General features: G+C 36.6%; 1 protein-coding gene and 1 pseudogene across 4 annotated transcripts in view; both read right to left on the minus strand.

Moving 5' to 3' along the window:
• GULP1 (GULP PTB domain containing engulfment adaptor 1) overlaps positions 1-19683 on the minus strand; it is a 340099-nt gene that overhangs the window by 231729 nt on the left and 88687 nt on the right. The gene's annotated exons all lie outside the window — the stretch shown is intronic.
• On the minus strand, positions 4248-4398 carry LOC112583075 (annotated as a pseudogene).

A 19683-nucleotide genomic window follows, 5' to 3' on the forward strand; every position in this document is an offset into this window, starting at 1 on the left:
TGTAGAACAATGTTTCTCAAAATGAATTCTGAGAAACGCTAGTTCTATCAAATGTAGGTGTTTTACACACACACACCTTCAGTCAGAAGGTTTCCATAGTCAAATACGTTTGGAAAACATTTGGATAAATAAATGTAAACAATGTTTTTACTGTGTTATTTCTCATGTTTTTAAAATACTTTTATATATTTTGAGATTCCAAAAGTAAATCGTAATATGATTCCTTATTTTATTTCACCAAGAAAACACTTTTCCTTAGAGTATCTTCAGAGTTTTACTCATAGTGGTTTTATTCATAGTGCTCTCAGAAGAATGAGAAGATAGAGTTGGTTTCATGATTAATAATTTTATTTCCAGAAAATATGGCATTTGTTACAACTAAACTCTTGATTAGAATGCAGAAGGATCTGACATGCAAGTAATCATAAGCATATAAAATCAAATTCACAAAGAAGCCATTAAATAATTTTTATTTTTAAAAATTGAGCTGACAATATATATCAGCATTCATAGAGGACATTTTGCCATTAAGAAGGAAAGAGAATTAAATTTGAAAAGACAGGTAATCATGAAGGAAACTAGGTTTTGTTCAAAGTCCCTTTGAATTAAGAGAACAATTATTGAATATAAATGACATGTATATTTTCTTAAAAGAAACATATCCCCTCCCCATTAAAATGGGATAATTATTAGCGTATACATCAGAGACATGGTGAACACCTAGTTATTTTCCAAGCCAGATTACCAAAAGCTTCCTGCATGTGTTAGTTTGCCCCAATATTTTTTTTCTCATGCAGTTAATCTACAAAAAAGAACAACTTAGATTTACTTCAGGTGTGAACGCCTGACAAATCATAACAAACATCAAATGCAGAGTGTCCAAAAATATTCTCCACATTTTTTCTGTAATGATATTAATGATAAAGTCATAATAACCTTTTCAAAATGTACATAAGGTCTAGTCATTGGTGGCTTCTGCTCCCACCACAGGCGTACAGGCCCTACATAAGCTGTCCCATGTTTTTGCTCTCAAGCTCTCTCTCTTACCCTCCCTCCCTTCCTTCCTCCCCCTTTTTCTTCCTCCTCCAATCCATCCACAGTAGTCTTCTTTCTCTCTTTCAAACAATCCTGTCTTAGGGTCTTTGCATTACCTTTTCCCTAGCTCAAGCACCTTCCCATCATTCAACCTTCTATTCAAAGGTCACCACATCCAAAATATGTTTCTAGTTGGACTGCTGCTCTATACTACTTCACTCCCTCCTCTCTTATCCTGGCTTATTTTCCTTTCTAGTGCTTCTCAGTAGCCTAAATTTTCATTTGTTTACTGTCTGCTTTCTTCACTATAATGAGAAAGAGACCTCTTAGCTTTTCTCTCTACTTAAACACATGCTTTTCAAATCTACTTGTAAATCAGAAACCCTAAAAGGTTTTAAGATGTACAAATGCCTGGGCTCTATGCATTTCGGACTTAAATATTATGAAATAAGGCTTACACATGTGTTTCTTGAAAATGACTACAGAGAAAGCTGTCTGGGACATAGTAGTTAAATGAAGGAGTAATTGAAATAAACAAAGAACCTACTTCCTATCAGATACATTTACAGGGATCTCTCCAGGACCAGGCACTGGTTAAAAATCCGCCTTCTAATGCAGCGAACATGTGTTTGATCCCTGATCAGGGGAAAAAAAAAATCCCGCATGCCGCGGGCCATCTAAACCCATGTGCCACAACCACTGGCCCTTTGAGCCACTAGAGCTGGAGAGAAGGTCCATCTAAGAGCCAATGCAGCCAGCGAAATATAAAACATAATTTAAAAAATTTTTCAAAACACATTTACAGGACAGACCATATTTTGAATGCTGCATACAATATTTAGCATTCAATATCTAATGGCCAAGATATATATATCATCTGTTCAATATTACACAATACAACAACAGTTTAGAAAGGCAAAGAGCTTCAAATTGCTAATTTGTTGGGGAAAATAATTAAGTTTTCAAGTTTATGTCACCATAAAAGAGGAGCTCTGTCCAAGACTTCATTGAATAATAATAGCCTTCAGTTGTGTGGTAATTCTGGATATGTTAAAACCAAGACTGCTATTTGAGCTACTTATTTTTCAGTTTTTATAACTTGATAATAAAAATAAATATCAACTTCCACAATAAAATTTCCAGGGGGCAATTTGTGTCTTATTGCCCTGCAACAAAGTAAGCAGGTCATAGACTCCAATCCTTCCCAAAACAGCAGCCAAACAGTTTCCACTTCATCTCTTCCTCCAGCATCTCACCAGACCAGGGCACTGTCAAGGGTACAGGGATCAAACAGTGTACAGCCTGACCCAGCCAAAACCCAAATGGCTCATCACTGACTCAGTCAACATTAATAATTAAATCAATCTGCCTGTTGAATTAGAGTAAAGGTTTCACAGGCGGAAGCATTCTTGCTGCCAAAGGGCTTTCCACAATTTGACACATCCAAGATATGGTGCCAGAAAAGGTGATGAAAACCTCGGGACGTTTCTAGTAGAGAAAATTTTCATTGCGTGAAAGATCAGCATTAAAAGAACATGCAGAGTTGTTTATAGTGCTCAATCAGGATTCCTTAAAAGCTATGCTGAATACATATAGACTTCTGGGGTTGCGATTTGAAGATCTTTCTTTTTAAAAATTATTATCAGTTCAGAGTAGAAGTGAAGCCTGTTTTGGTCAGAAACATTTTTAATCATGAGTGACACTGTTTATAACTAAAGAATCTGAGAATGAATGAGGTAAAATCATCAAAGTAAACCAGTGGGGCACTAACTACAGGATGTCAAAGAGAATTGGAGATCAAGAGGCAGTGCAGCTTATTTCCAAGGGGGAAACAAAATTCTCCAACATCGAAGAGTTCACATTGCATTACAAAATGCCAACAAATCTTGATAATCAAGACTTTTTTAAAGCAACCATAGCCATAAAACATAGAACAATCACAAAACAAACACTGACAGCCACTACATTTAGCTAGCCCGGAACCTTTTTCCTACTCGATTTACTTAGCTAGTCTTTCCTTTCTGTGATAATGACTCTGATATATAACCGTGCACAATTCCTAATGCTTACTAATGTATATAAGCAACATCTCAATTTGAGTTCACTTTTTTCTTTTTATTAAAGCACATTTGCTTTACAATGTTGTGCTAATTCCAGGTGTACAGCAAAGTTATTTAGTTACATGCACTTTTTAATATTCTGTTCTCTTATGGTTTATTACAAAATACTCGGTGTAGTTTCCTATGCTATAGAGTAGGTCCTTGTTGGTTATCTATTTTACATATAGCAGTGTGTATATGTTAATTTCAAACTTCTAATGTACCCTCCCCACTTTCCCCTTTGGTAACCATAACTGTGTTTTCTAGGCCTGCGAGTCTCTTGCTGTTTTGTAAATAAGTTCATTTGTATCTTTTTAGTTGTTATTGTTGTTCAGTTGCTATGTCCCACGCTTTGTGACTCCATTGACCAGCACGCCAATCTCCCCTGTCCCTCTCTTTCTTTTTTACATGCCACATAAAAGCAAAATAATCTGATACCTGTCTTTATTTGTCTTACTTCACTTAGCATGATAATCTCTAGGTCCATCCAAGTTGCCTCAATTGGCATTTTTCATTCTTTTCTATGGCTGTAATATTCTATTGCATTATTTACATCAAACTAGTCAACCCAGGTGATGCTAGTGGTAAAGAACCCACCTGCCAATACAGGAGACTTAAGAGACTCAGGTTTGATCCCTGAGTTGAGAAGATCCCCTGGAAGAGGGCATAGCAACCTACTCTAGTATTCTTGCCTGGAGAATCCCCATGGACAGAGGAACCTGGTAGGCTACAGTCTATAAGGTCACAAAGAGTCGGACACAACTGAAGCAACTTAGCACACAAAGTCAGTCCTAAAGGCAATCAACCCTGAATATTCGTTGGAAGGACTGATGCTGAAGCTGAAGCTCCAATATTTTGGCCACCTGATGCGAAGAGCCATCTCATTGGAAAAGACCCTGATGCCAGGAAAGATTGAGGGCAGGAGGAGAACGGGGTGAAAAGATGAGGAGATGGTTGGACGGCATCACCAACTCAATGGACATAAGTCTGAGCAAACTCGGGAGATAGTGAAGGACAGGGAAGGTTGGTGTGCAGCAGTTCATGGGGACACAAAGAGTCAGACATGAAGAATCATATACATACATACCAAGGTTTTTTTTTTTTTTTTTTTTTCAGGGGGGAGTGCAAATGCTGTCCCCAGCTGACACAAGCTATGCAGTCGAGTTTCCCACATTTGGGGAAATCATAGGAATCAGCACACCTTCAGTTCAACGGATGAGACTTGTCCTGGGAAAACCACCTTGTGATTATACCACTTCTTTATCCATTCATCTGTCGATGAACATCTGGGTTACTTCCAAGTCTTGGCTATTGTAAATAGTGCTGCAATAAACACTGTGGTACATGTGTCTTTTCAAATTATACTTTTCTCCAGATGTATGCCCAGGAGTGGGATTGCAGGATCATATGGTAACTCCATTTTTAGTTTTTTTAAGGAATCCCTATACTGTTGTCCATAGTCGCTGCACCAATTTATTGATACATTCTCACCAACAGTGTAAGGGAGTTCCTTTTTCTCCACACCCTGGCCAACATTTATTGTCTATAGACTCTTTGATGATGGTCATTCTGACTGGAGTAATGTGATATCTCATTGTAGTTTTGATTTGCATTTTTCTCTAATGAGTAGAGAAAAAAAAACCACTTATTTTCTCTAATAAGTATAGATGTTAAGCATCTTTTCATGTGTCTGTTGGCCATTTGTATGTCCTCTTTGGAGAAACGTTTATTTAGATCTTCTGCCCCTTTTTTTATTGGATTGTTTTATTGACATTGAGTTGTATTGAATGGTTAGTATATTTTGGAAATTAATTCATTGTTGGTTGCATCATTTGCAAATCAAATCCAATAGCACCATTTATGTCATGTGAAAAAAACATTATAAGGAAAAAGAACAATCAATTATTCTAGGCCTGTCATCTCTCTTCAGGAAAATTAAATTAAATACTAAATGGGCATCATTTTTAAATTCATATAGCTCATATCCATAACTTATTAATAAGCCACTTTTATTCACCACCACTTTTATTCAAAACAATATAATCAAAACCCTATTAAAGGTTTTGATTTTGCAGGTTGTAGAATCATGAGGCAAGCATAATAACAAATGTATTTATTAACCTGCTACAGGAGAAAAGCATTCTAAAAAAATTGGTTTAGATCGATAGACAATTTGAGTTAGTAGGTAAGAGCTTATGTCAGTGTTTACACTTGCATTTCAGGGGCTGTTAAACATAATCATGGTACCATTTATTTCTCCTCCACAGCTTGTATCACTCTGAAGCCTAATTAATTATCAGTGACTAACTACATCTGTTTTACTCACTGTTAGATTTCCAACATTTGGTACAATGCCTGGCATGTAATCATAATTCAAAACAAACCTGTTGGAAGAGTAAATTAATGTTAAAATATATATAAGAAGTGAGAACAGGGTATCAGTTTGTAGGTACCTTGAAATACATACTTGAAACTTTTATATATTTCTTTGGCATCCAAGTCCAATTTAAAATATTAAATTTATCTATAAAAATTATCTTTGATAAGCCTTCCAGTATATCTTTGTAACTATCTGATATGTTGGCATTTAAAGAAATCAAAAGGAATTTTTGACCTCTTCTCAAAATAAAAAGACCTAAAAGCCAAAAGAATATAATTGAATCCATTATCCACTATATAGGGCTTCCCAGGTGGTGCTAGTGTTAAAGAACCTGCCTGCCAATGCAGGAGACATAAGAGATACGGGTTCCATCCCTGGGTCAGGAAGATCCCCTGGAGAAGGGCATGGCAATGCACTCCAGTATTCTTGCCTGGAAAATTCCATGGACAGAGGAGCCTGGTCAGCTATGGTTCATAGAGTCACGAAGAGTCAGATATGACTGAAGTGATTTAGCACACACGCATCCACTATATAACTGAGATACTAGACTGCTTATTTTTTAAATGTACTAATCACTCAATGTTTTCTGATTAGAAATGGATATCCAAAAGATGCTCAAGCATCAGTAATCATCAGGGGAATGCAAATGTGATTTTACAATGAGATATCATCTCACACTTGTTAGAATGGCTATTAGCAAAAAAAAGAGATAACAAATGGTGGCAAGGATGTGGGAATATATTGATGGGAATATAAATTGGTGCAGCCACTGTGTAAAATTGTATTCAGGGTCCTCAAAAAAAATAAAAGAACTCTATATGATTCAGCAATTCCACTTCTGAGTATTTATTTGAAGAAAACAAAAATAGTAACTCAAAAAGATACCTGCACTGTCATATTCATTGCAGCATTATTTACAAAAGCTAAAATATGGAAACGACCTAAGTGTCCACCAACAGATGAATGGATAAGGAAAATGTGAGACATATAATTCAGCCATAAAAGAGAATGAAATCTGGCCAACTGAGACAACATAATGAGACCTGGAGGGCATTATGCTAAGTGAAATAACTTGGGCTGAGAAAAACACATACTATATGATTGCACTTATATACAGAATCTTATAGAGGCAAAAACAAGGTTGTAGATACAGAGAACAGTCTGACGGTTTCCTAAAGCAAAAGGTGGGTGGTAGGCAAAATGAATGAATGAAGGGGATCAAAAGTTATAAACTTATTTACAAAATAAACAAGTCACAGAGATGTATAGCATGACAACTGTAGTTAATAAAACTGTATTGCATATTTGAAAGTTGCAAGCAGAGTAGATCATAAAAATTCTCATCTCAAGAAAAAATAACCTGTAACTGTGTATGGTAATGGGTATTAACTAGACTTACTGTGGTGATCATTTCACTATGCATCCAGATGTCAAACAGTTATGTTGTACAATTGAAATTAATAGGCTGTTCTATGTCAGTTGTATCTCATATTTTAAAAAAAGAAAAACCTAACAGATTTTTAAAAAATCCAATGTTCATGCTTTTAATCAAACAATAAACGTTGTAAAGAATGGTCTCAAACACAATTGATATTAGAAACCATCTTATTTCTTTATTTTTCTTCATGTAAAACACTGGGCAAGAAGTAAGTAGTCTTAAATTTTATAATGTGCAAATTCTATTCTAATATTATTATTGTTCAGTCGCTAAGTCATGTCCAATTCTTTGCAGCCTCATGAACTACAGCATACCAATTCCTCTGCCCTCCACTATCTCCTGGAGTTTGCTCAAACTTTTGTCATCCAACCATCTTATCCTCTACCACCTCTTATCCTCCTGCCCTCAATCTTTCCCAGAATCAAGGTCTTTTTCAATTAGTTGGCTTCTTTGCTATCAGGTAGCCAAAGTATTGGAGCTTCACCTTCAGCATCAGTCCTTCCAATGAGTATTCAGGACTGATCTCCTTTAGGATGGACTGGCTTGATCTCCTTGTAGTCCAAGGGACTCTCAAGAGTCTTCTTCAACACCACAGTCCAAAAGCACTCAGCCTTTGTTATGGTCCATTTGTCACATCTGTACATGACTACTGGAAAAACCAATACTCTGACAATATGAAGTGTCGGGGACGTTCAGCTTTAAGGGATCCAATATGTTATTCTTTTCTTTTGCGTGCTGTTTCTCAAGGATTCTCTATTCCTTATCAGTTCCTGGAAAACAGGAATGAGCAGAGCTGCCTGCAGTTCTGAGGGCTGAGATCATGAGAAGGGGCACCTGCTTGGATTCCTTTCAGGGACTCCCTTCAGTGACTCCCTTCAGTGACCTTACTTAAATGTAATCTATTCAGTTATGCCCCCCTTACTCAAGATATGGAATGCTTTCTGGCCCTTTGAAGATTGTTATTTGCTTGGCTTTGTTTTTACTCAGTTTTTTTTTTTTTAACTGCCTAAAGCTGCCTTGTATGAAGATATATAAACGTGCATTTCTACGAATAAAGCACCCTTGTTTCACTCGAGACTTGGGTTCCCTGTGTCCTTCTTCTTGTAGACTCCAGTCCCCAGGCCCCAGTCTACAAAGACTGTGACAAGTGGCACCCAAACAGGGACCTGGTGGAAGCCCTTGGCAACCAAACAGAGTGACGGTTAGAACCTACAGAGGTCACTAAGTGGGGGGTTATGGGACAAACGGCTGGAAAGCCCCCATCACTTTTCTACTTTACTTCATCATTTATTTAAGGTTCAAGGACTTTTGGTTTCACGTCAATGGATAACAGCTTGTCCCCAAACAGTAGTTGAATATAATCCCTGGTTCCCTGATGAAGACAGTTTCAATTTAAAATTTTGGAACTGGGTTAAAAATAATAATAATAATATACTAAACGAGCCAAAAGATGGGTAAAAAATATTCCAATAGATTTCTGGCTCTGGTGGGCCCTCATTAAAGCCATGATCTTGCCATATCTAGGCAATTCTAGCCCCCATAATATTCGTTAACAAGCGGAACGCTCATTATACGAACATAAATTAAATGATAAGACTTTACAAAAAGCCCAATTAGAGCAACATAAAATGTTTCAAAACTTTCACACAATCCCTGCTCTGGCTATCCCAAGCCTTCCACCTCCTCTTGTAACGGGCACAAAACCGAAAGTCCCCTCGATTTGAGGACAAGATAAATCTGATAATGATTCTTCTGATGCTCTCTTTGACACTAAAGCCAACAATACTTTTTTTGATGACAATGATAAGCCCCTAACACACACTCACATTTATGAAAACAGACGATCCACTCATTCTCCTTCACGGCAAAGGCTTTCTGATTTACTGGCTTTGCAATCTCAAGTCTCTGAGGCCAATGATCTTTTTGCCTTTCCTATTTAACTTATATGTGGAGTACATCATGAGAAACGCTGGGCTGGAAGAAGCATAGGCTGGAATCAAGATTGCAGGGAAAAAATATCAGTCACCTCAGATATGCAGATGACACCACCCTTATGGCAGAAAATGAAGAGGAACTAAAAAGCCACTTGTTGAAAGTGAGAGTGAAAAAGTTGGCTTAAAGCTGAACATTCAGAAAACGAAGATCATGGCATCTTGTCCCATCACTTCATGGGAAATAGGTGGGGAAACAGTGGAAACAGTGTCAGACTTTATTTTTTGGGGCTCCAAAATCACTGCATATGGTGACTGCAGCCATGAAATTAAAAGACGCTTACTCCTTGGAAGGAAAGCTATGACCAACCTAGATAGCATATTCAAAAGCAGAGACATTACTTGGTCAACAAAGGTCCATCTAGTCAAGGCTATGGTTCTTCCAGAGGTCATGTATGGATGTGAGAGTTGGACTGTGATGAAAGCTGAGCAGCGAAGAATTGATGCTTTTGAACTGTGGTGTTGGAGAAGACTCCTGAGTCCCTTGGACTGCAAGATCCAACCAGTCCATTCTAAAAGGAGATCAGCCCTGGGTGTTCTTTGGAAGGACTGATACTAAAGCTGAAACTCCAGAACTTTGGCCACCTCATGCGAAGAGTTGACTCATCGGAAAAGACTCTGATGCTGGGAGGGATTGGGGGCAGGAGGAAAAGGGGACAACAGAGGATGAGATGGCTTGATGGCATCACCAACTCGATGGACATGAGTTTGAGTGAACTCCGGGAGTTGGTGATGGACAGGGAGGCCTGGCATGCTGTGATTCATGGGTTCGCAAAGAATCGGACATGACTGAGCGACTGAGCTGAACTGATGTTAAAAAATGTTAATGCACTAAGACAACTAATACCTCAATATGGAGACATTGACTTTTCTCACATACAATAAATAAAAAAGGCTATAACTATGTATGGCCCTCATTCACCTTTCACTAAAGAACTTCTAAATGCTATGACATCTTCTATTAAAAATTTTATTCCTTATGACTGGAAAATTTTGATAAAAGCTCTTCTTAAACCAAGAGAATATCTTCAATAGATAATATGGTTTCATGATGTGGCCCGAGATCATGCCAGTTCTAATGCTCAAATTGACACTCCCCAAAACCAAATTACTTTTAAAATGTTAACCGATATGGGACAATTTAATTCAATGAAAGCTTAGATACAATGCCCTCCTTTGTTACATGAGCAATTGAAAGAAGTTGCCCTTGAAGCATGGGATCAAATTACTTCTCAAAGAAAAGCTAAAGATAGCTACACAAAGATATTACAAGGGCCTAATGAAACCTGAAAGTGAAATGCATTGGAGAAGGCAATGGCAACCCACTCCAGTGTTCTTGCCTTGAGAATCTCAGGGACAGGGGACCTGGTGGGCTGCAGTCTCGGGTCGCACAGAGTCTGACACGACTGAAGCGACTTAGCAGCAGCAGCAATGAAACCTATGCTGATTTTTTAGCTACTGCTGCTGCTGCTAAGTCGCTTCAATCGTGTCCGACTCTGTGCAACCCCATAGAGGGCAGCTCACCAGGCTCCCCCGTCCCTGGGATTCTCCAGGCAAGAACACTGGAGTGGGTTGCCATTTCCTTCTCCAATGCATGAAAGTGAAAAGGGAAAGTGAAGTTACTATCTCCCATAATGTTATCGGAGAGGAAGCCAAAGTACAATTTAAAAAACTGCTTACATATGAAAATGCTAATCAAAAATGTCAGAGAGCCAATTGCTCCAGTACATGAGACCCAAAATTTTATTGATTATTTAAAGGCTTGTCACAACTTTAGATCAATAACTCAGAAACAAATGTTAGCTGAAGCAATGGCTGCTACCTTTAAAAAGAAAAATGAAAGATATTTTGTTTGTAGGGATAAGAGCCATTTAAAAAAGAACTGCCCAATTACTTCTTTTACCTTACATTTCTATTAACTCCTCTAATGATATACGGATAGATAGATTTGATAATACTAATAAAAAACAATCCTTATGGACATCAATAGTATTTAAATATGCATGACCAAATATAAATATCAAAATTAATGACAAAGATTTTCTGGTCTTCTTGATACTGGATCCAATATTACTATTATTTCCAAACATTTATGGCCCAAATCTTGGCCTATACAGAGAATTTCTTGCCAAATTGCAGGAGTTTCTCAAACCAAAGTACAAGAGGTTTATCAAAGTATTCAAATATATCCATGTGAGGGACCAGAAGGCCAGCCTACAACATTATGACCTTATGTGATAGATGCACCCTTTAATTTAATAGGAAGAGATTTACTTATGCAATGGCAAACTCAAATATATATTCCACATTTTTCCTAGGGGCCACTGCTCATTAAACAAACAATACAATTATTAAAATAACTTGGGAAAATGACGAGCCTATTTGGACAAAGCAGTGGCCCCTTACAAAAGAGAAATTAGAGGCTACTAAAGAACTTATAGATACACAATTGAAATTAGAACATATTGAGGAATCTTATTCCCCTTGAAATTTTCCCATTTTTGTAATAATAATAAAAAAATCTAGCAAATGGCATCTTTTAACAGATCTTCAAAAAGTTAATACATCTATGAAACCTATGGGTATATTACAACCAGAAATTCCATAATCTACCACTATTTCTCAAAACTGACATATTATTATTATTATTATAGATTTACAAGATTGCTTTTTTTTACTATACCTTTATACCCTCTAAACCAAGAGAGATTTGCTTTCTCTCTTCTTTATCCTAATCATGTCAGGCCTCATAAATGGTATCAATGGACTGTGTTACCTCAAAAAATGATGAATTCTCCCACCATATGTCAATATTATATAGCCAAAGCCCTTGAACCTGTAAGAAAACAATTTCCTGACTTTCTTGTTATTCATTACATGGATGATATATTGTTTTTGGCTCCATCTGTTTTAGAAACTCAACAAATGTTTGACATAGCTCAACAATGCTTAAGAGCTTCTAGACTAATCTTTGCCCCTGAAAAGATTCAAACCTCTACACCTTACCATTACTTGAGACTTATTGTTAATAGACAACATATTACTCCCCAACTAACACAGATTCGTGTTGATAAATTTTCAACCTTAAATGATTTTCAAAAACTTTTGGGTGATATAAACTGGATTAGACCCTCGTTAGACATAGCAAATTATCAACTAACTAATTTATTTAACACTTTAAAAGGAGATCCAAATTTAAATAGCCCTCGTTCACTTTCACAAGACACACGAGAAAAACTCTGTTTGGTGCGAAATAAATTACAAAAACAGTTTCTTACTCGTATCAGACTTGATTTACCTCTAGAGTTATTTATACTCCCCTCTCTCCATTCTCCCATAGGACTTCTTACCCAACAAAAATACCCAATAAAATGGATCTATACCCATTTTAGAGAGACAAGATCACTTACACCCTATCTTGACTTGATTGCTCTAATCATTATCAATGAAAGAAATAGAGCTAAGACTCTAATTGGCTCCAATCCTCGTAAAATTGTAATACCTATTAATAAATCTCAATTCGAACACACATTACAAACTTCTACCAATTTTCAAATAGCCTTTCTAGAATATTTTAGAGAAATTTCATTTCATTATCCTTCTAACAAACTCTAGAATTTCTTCAAAAATACTGAATTTATTACCTCTTGCATTGTCACATCATGACCTATACCTCAAACTGATATTTTCTATACAGATGGGACTAAAAACGCCAAACCCTCATTCTAGTCTCTCAAAGAATATAAAGTCTTTTATACTAAATTTCACTCGGCTCAACAAAATGAATTATATGCTCTCATTCAGGTTATTCACTTACATTTTTATCCTATTAATATAGTTTCTGACTCCTTATATTCAGTTTTTGTATTAAGAAATATAGAAACTTCTACCATAAATTCTAATCAATCTATTATCCAACAACTTTTTCTTGAACTACAGTCTATTATTAGAAACCACACTTCCCCCATTTATATTACCCATATTCGAGCACATTCTTGTCTTCCTGGCCCTATGGCCCATGGCAATGAACAAGCTGATAAACTTGTCTCTTTTGCTACTGCTAAAGAACAACATGCTCTATAAAACAATAATGCTGGCTCATTACATCAAATTTTAAAAATTCCATACTGACATGCTAAAAAAATCATTTATAATTGCTCTACTTGTAGGCCCCTACATATTCGACCCATTACACAAGATATCAGTCTTCAAAGATTACAATCCCCCAATGAACTATGGCAAATGGATGTAACTCGTTGCCCTGAACTTTCTTCCTCTTCCTTCTTACATGTTGTGATTGATGCAAAATCTTCTTTTATATGGGCCACACCTCTCCGAGGTGAAGCTACATGACATGTTATAACCCACCTGTTAGCTTGCTTTGCAGTAATGGGAACACCTAATTCTATAAAAACAGACAATGGCCCTGCCTATATTTCTAGGCAATTCAAACAATTTTTACATTCATTCTCTATTAAACATAGACAAACATTCCTTATAATCCACAAACACAAGACATAGTTAAACAAGCACATCACACACTGAAACTACAAATAAAAAAATTAAAAAGGGGGGAATACACAGAAACACGTCTATCTTCCTTATCCAGAGCAGACTTTACTAAATTCCAACGCGATATATTCTTTAAGCCTGTAACTACTGTTAATACAGCTTTAATTGTTTTAAATTTTTTAAACTTACTGCAAGGAGATATTTTGACAAAAGCATAAAAAGATTTTGGGGCATTGAAGGACACCTCCTTTCCTCTGCCCATCTGGTATCAAGATGGGTTGACTAAACAATGAAAATCTGGAAAATTAATATTACAGGGAAAAGGGTAAGCTTGTATTTCTCCAGATGGATGCAACGAAATCAGCTGGCTCCCTCTTCGGAAGATCCGCCCCAGGGGAGCCACCGACATTCAAGATAGAGAAGAAATGGCGAAATCCCCAGGAGGAGGAGTTTCCAGTACAAGCCATGGAGGCTTTAAAAATTTCCAAGAAACGCCACACTTGACGTCATCGACCTTATGATCTCCCTACTTGGGGACAGATAAAAGCCCTTACTAATCAAGCTGAAAATCTGGTTTCTCAACAGGGAATGCCTCAGAATCCTGAAAATATTTGTCGCTGTGCTTGCTTTACTTGCTTTTGCTTCCCCTTCTTAGGCTGACTTGATTAATCACACTTATTGGGCTTATATACCTAACCCCCCTTTATTGCAGGTTGCAGAATGGACAGATATACAACCAGTCGTATCCACTAATGACTCAACACATATGCCCCCTCCTTGGAGCTTTGAGGGGCCCTCTCATCCTCAGGAAGAAGGAAGACTAATTAACATTTCTTTAGGTTATGAAATCCTTCATTTATGCATGGGCCCAACAGAATTATGTATTAATGTTAGTCAACAAACGTGGGCTTTCGTCCTGCTTCCAAAAAAGAACTTCCACACATTGCTTGGACTGTTTACTGCCCTGTCCTTTTATGAAAACCATGTCAATACTACCAAAACTCTAGGAAAAGGACAAAAGTTGGAATGTAAGGGGTTTACTTATAGGGACTTTAATATACTCCTGTTTATTGGGATAGATGTCAAGCTAAATCAGGGAAATTAATGTTTATGGCCAATTATACCATTGTTGATTGGGGACCCCATGGTATATGGCTATCTAACTGCTCAGATGATATTAATAGTACTATATGTGATTATGTTACTCAAGTAGCATAGAAGATTACCAACAGTTCAACGAAACACTTCCATGACAAAGGACTCCTTGGCTGGCTTGACGGCAAAATGGCACCTTCTCGCCCTCAGATCGTCCTCAATAAACGAATTGGGCCTGAACAATGGGACATCTGAAAACTTGCTGCACATACTGAAAAACTTGGAACTTGGACTAGATATTTCACAGAGACCAGTTGTTGTCATCGTAATTATTCCTTCCATTATAATCATATATTTTATACAAGCTTGTGTTCCCCTTCCTTTTGTTATAGCCATAAGAAACTTACAATTTAATAGACTTTACATTCTGTGACCTGTATCGATTGCATATTGTATACTTGTCTTAATTCCTCTATTTCTCTAAAAAATGAATCCCTTTTGATCTTTCCATCTCGATGTGGTCTATGGATACCAGTAGATCTCCAATAACCCTGGGAAGAGGGTCCCATGGCAGGACTTGCTTCCCGGTTACTCACTAATTACTCCAGCGATCTAAGCGATTCATTGGATGGTTACTTCTTGGCATTTCGGGGTTAATAGCCATTTGCACCACTGCTACTGTTGCAGGCATTGCTTTACAGACTTCAATTCAAACACAAAACTTTATTCAAAATTGGACTAAAGATGTCCACACTATGTGGGCCACTCAGGTTCAGATAGATGAAGAAGTTCAGGATAAAATTCAGAAATTAACAACGGCCATCCAATGGGTTGGAGGCCAATTAATAGATTTACAAAAAAAAAAAATATATTATTAAATTGTGATTGGAATTCTACTGAATTTTGTGTCACTCCTGTTTGATTCAACCATAGTGCTTACAATTGGGAACAAATCAAATTTCATCTGCAAGATATACATAATAACCCTTCCTTAAATGTATAGTTGTTGCAAAAGGAAAATTTTAAAACCTTCTCTAAAAGTCTACCCTCTTCCAACTATGCGGAAACCTTAGCTGAACAGCTGACTGATCAATTATCTGGGATGGACCCTCAAGAATGGTTTCAAAGCATTACACATAGTACTGGATCTGGAACTATAACACTGATAATTGTCCTGGTGATAATATTTGTAGTATACCAATGCCTTTCAACTAAAATTGTTCAAACTAAATAAACTAAATTGGTCAGGGCCTTCTTCACAAAAGTATCTACAGTGACCCCCCAATTGTGAAAAAATAAAAAAGGGGGAATTGTCAGGGGACGTTCAGCTTTAAGGGATCCAATATATTATTCTTTGCTTTTGTGCGCCATTTCTCAAGGATTCTCTATTCCTTATCAGTTCCTGGAAAACAGGAATGAGCAGAGCTGCATGCAGTTCTGAAGACTGAGATCATGAGAAGGGGCACCTGCTTGGCTTCTTTTCAGGGACTCCCTTCAGTGACTCCCTTCAGTGACCTTACTTAAATGTAATCTATTCAGTTATGCCCCTCTTACTCAAGATATGGAATGCTTTCTGGCCCTTTGAAGATTGTTATTTGCTTGGCTTTGTTTCTGAACAGTTTTTTTTTTACTGCCTATAGCTGCCTTGTATGAAGATATATAAACATGCATTTCTGCAAATAAAGCACCCTTGTTTCACTCGAGACTTGGGTTCCCTGCATCTCTCTTCTCGTAGACTCCAGTCCCCAGGTCCCAGTCCACAAAGACCATGACAATGAAGCTTTTTCAACAAAGTGATAGCTCCTTGCTTTTTAATATGCTGTATAGGTTTGTCATAGCTTTTCCTCCAAGGATCAAGCATCTTTCAATTTCTTGGCTGCAATCACCATCTGCAGTCTCTTAAAAATGGTTTTTATTTCTATCATAATTTCTAAGGAAATAACAAAATATCACAAAAACAAGCATATATGTATACATCCTTTTAGTCTGTGATTTTATTGCATTTCTCCCACACCTTTGTTTTTAAGATCCTATGATCGAGTCATCAGTCCAGGTTCGATGCACGATACTGGATGCTTGGGGCTGGTGCACTGGAACGACCCAGAGGGATGGTATGGGGAGGGAGGAGGGAGGAGGGTTCAGGATGGGGATCACGTGTATACCTGTGGCGGATTCATGTTGATATATGGCAAAACCAATATAATATTGTAAATTTAAATAATAAAATAAAATTTAAAAAAATAAATAAAAATAAACATACCATTTCTATCCTTTTTCCAGTCACCCCAAAAATATTAACAAATATTTATTAACCTTAAATTTAGTATTTGGTAGAAAATTATTAAGGAGTCAGGCAAATTTAGTGGTTTAGGTTTCAGTTCCATGTATTAACTCCTGATTTTATTGTCATCTTCCTTTTGTAGGAAGCAACCCTTTTAGAACAATGGTAGCAAGAAGCATTTCAATATGTCCTCCAAGATTTATTCAACATACATTATTAATATAGAATCTTTCTTTCAATTTCTATTTTTCCCTCAAATATTTCTATTTGCTTTTCTTTCCTTTTACACCTCAATTTACATGATATTATCAAGAAATATTTCTCCTGAGCCACATCTCACAAAAGTTAAAAATACACAGAATCCAATACTTCTTGGTTCAAGTTGGTTTGTCTTTTTGTTTGGTACTTTATAGCCTTAGCCTAACTAAAACACAACCCAGAAGTGTGATCTACCATCCAACCACCTCCTCCAGTAGATCCCAGTATACACAGTGATCAAATGAATATTTTTAATCTAAGACCTATCACATTAGTTAATCTTCTTGGCTGGTCTTGTTGGGTAGACTTCATCACCTGTTCACCAATAGAAGGATATTGATGAATAAATTTCATCAAGATATAAGGCTATAAAGAAGGTTCTGAATTTTGATGAAATAAAAGTTTTTCTCCATATTCAGAACTATACTTCCCATGACCTAAACAATATTAAAAAGTAAAAAATTTATTAAAATTATACAGGGTATCAAGGATGCACATATCATGTTTATACTCCATCGTGTCCGACTCTTTGCGACCCCATGGATTGCAGAACGCCAGGCTTCCCTGTCCACCACCAGTTCCCAGAGGTTACTCAAACTCATGTCCATCGAGTCAGTGATGCCATCCAACCATCCAAACCTCTATTGTCCCCTTCTCCTCCTGCCCTCAATCTTTCCCAGCATCAGGATCTTTTGAAATGAGTCAGCTCTTCGCATCAGATGGCCAAAGTATTGGAGTTTCAGCTTCAAAATCACTCCTACCAATGAACACCCAGGACTGATCTTTAGGATGGACTGGTTGGATCTCCTTGCAGTTCAAGAAACTCTCAAGTCTTCAACACCACAGCTCAAAAGCATTAATTCTTTGGTGCTCAGATTTCTTTAGAGTCCAATTCTCACATACATACATGTCTACTGGTAAAACCATAGCTTTGAATAGACGGACCTTTGTTGGTAAAGTAATGTCTCTGCTTTTTAATATGCTGTCAAGGTTGGTTATAGCTTTTCTTCCAAGGAGCAAGCATCTTTTAATTTCATGGCTGTAGTCACCATCTGCAGTGATTTTAGAGCCCAAGAAAATAAAGTCTTTCATGTTTATATGCATGAATATAATTGTGGAATGGAATAAATGTACCAAACTAAAGAGACCGTGATTCATCAATTATATATATATATAATATATAATTTAACTTTTCTAAATGTTGTATAACTATGTGCTAAAACCACACAGTATTAAAATATATTCTAAAGGTAAATTTTTAAAAACTTCATCACTTAAAGCAATTAGTTGCTATTTCTTGGTCTAGAAAGTTATTCATCTGAATCTCTGACAAGGTCTTCCTTCTATTTTCTCTTTTCTCTTAGTCTAGGAGGTTTTATGGTGTCCAAGTAGTTCACAGGCTACATGAATGTGTTCTAAAAACTTCCCAGATAACCTAAAACTGCATGCAATATTAGATGTGTTCATAGGTATTCTGAATACACTCTCAAAAGGGTCTATGACCCCAATATGTTAAGAATTGCCATTTAGCATTTATTGTTTCTTCAGTGCCCAAACTGATATGAATTTGTAAATGGTTTAAATAAACACACACACACACACACACATATTAGCAAACTGGGTTAAAAGATTTCAAAAATATTTCACTTAGTTTCTAATTTGACATAGATAAGTAAATACATACAAATAAATGTTTAAATACAGTGAGAGGAATACTATACCAAAATACAAGCGTCACAGACAAGAATTCCTTAGAGAACACCTTAATTTGCTTACTTGCCCTGCTGTGAAAATGGCCTGCCAATGCTTTACAAATACATGTGCCTGTAGTCTAAGAGTTGCTCTTACATTTTTGTGGCACAACAAGCAAAAGTTAGTCTTAGCTGACTAGCTTGATAGAACCAAACAAAACAAAGCATATAGCATCATTGGAAAATCAAGTTTGACTGGATATTTTGACAAGAAAGAAATGGAGGGAGGGAGTAAAGGGAAATGAAAAGAAAGAAAAGGGGATGAAAAGAAACAATATTTTTTACCCATATAAATAAAAGATCTTTTAATCCAACTCTGGCAATTTCTCAGGTTTACAGAATGGATTTTTAACTAGTGAATTTTTAACCTGTGTTCTGTTTGTACTCTTTTTCTTTGATGAAGTACTTGCCTATCTTACTTCTGCTTATCAGCCTTTTACATCAGTTTTCTATTCAGTCTTTTGGGGTAGGAGGTGTGGGAAGGACTACCTGTCAAGGCTCCTTTATTGCAGACATAATTTTGTTATTTGATAACTTTCTGATTCATATGATGTTTATTCGTGTGTATCTTTTTTAACTTCTACAATTTTGTGCTGGAATGAAATATGGAAGAGTAAAAAAGAGTAAAATATGTATTTTTTAAGTTTTTAATTTCTATAAAATATACATAACATATAATTTACCACCACAATCATTGTCAAGTGCATAGTTTAGTAGTAAGAACATTCACAGTGCTGTGAATCCATCTCTAGAACACTTTTCATATTGCAGAAATGAAACTCTATACTCCAATAAACATCAGTCCTCCATTGCCAGCCCCCAGTCCTCTTCAGGTCCTTATAA

This window comes from Bubalus bubalis, chromosome 2, assembly GCF_019923935.1.
Source record: "Bubalus bubalis isolate 160015118507 breed Murrah chromosome 2, NDDB_SH_1, whole genome shotgun sequence".
In the NCBI taxonomy this organism is placed as follows: domain Eukaryota; kingdom Metazoa; phylum Chordata; class Mammalia; order Artiodactyla; family Bovidae; genus Bubalus; species Bubalus bubalis.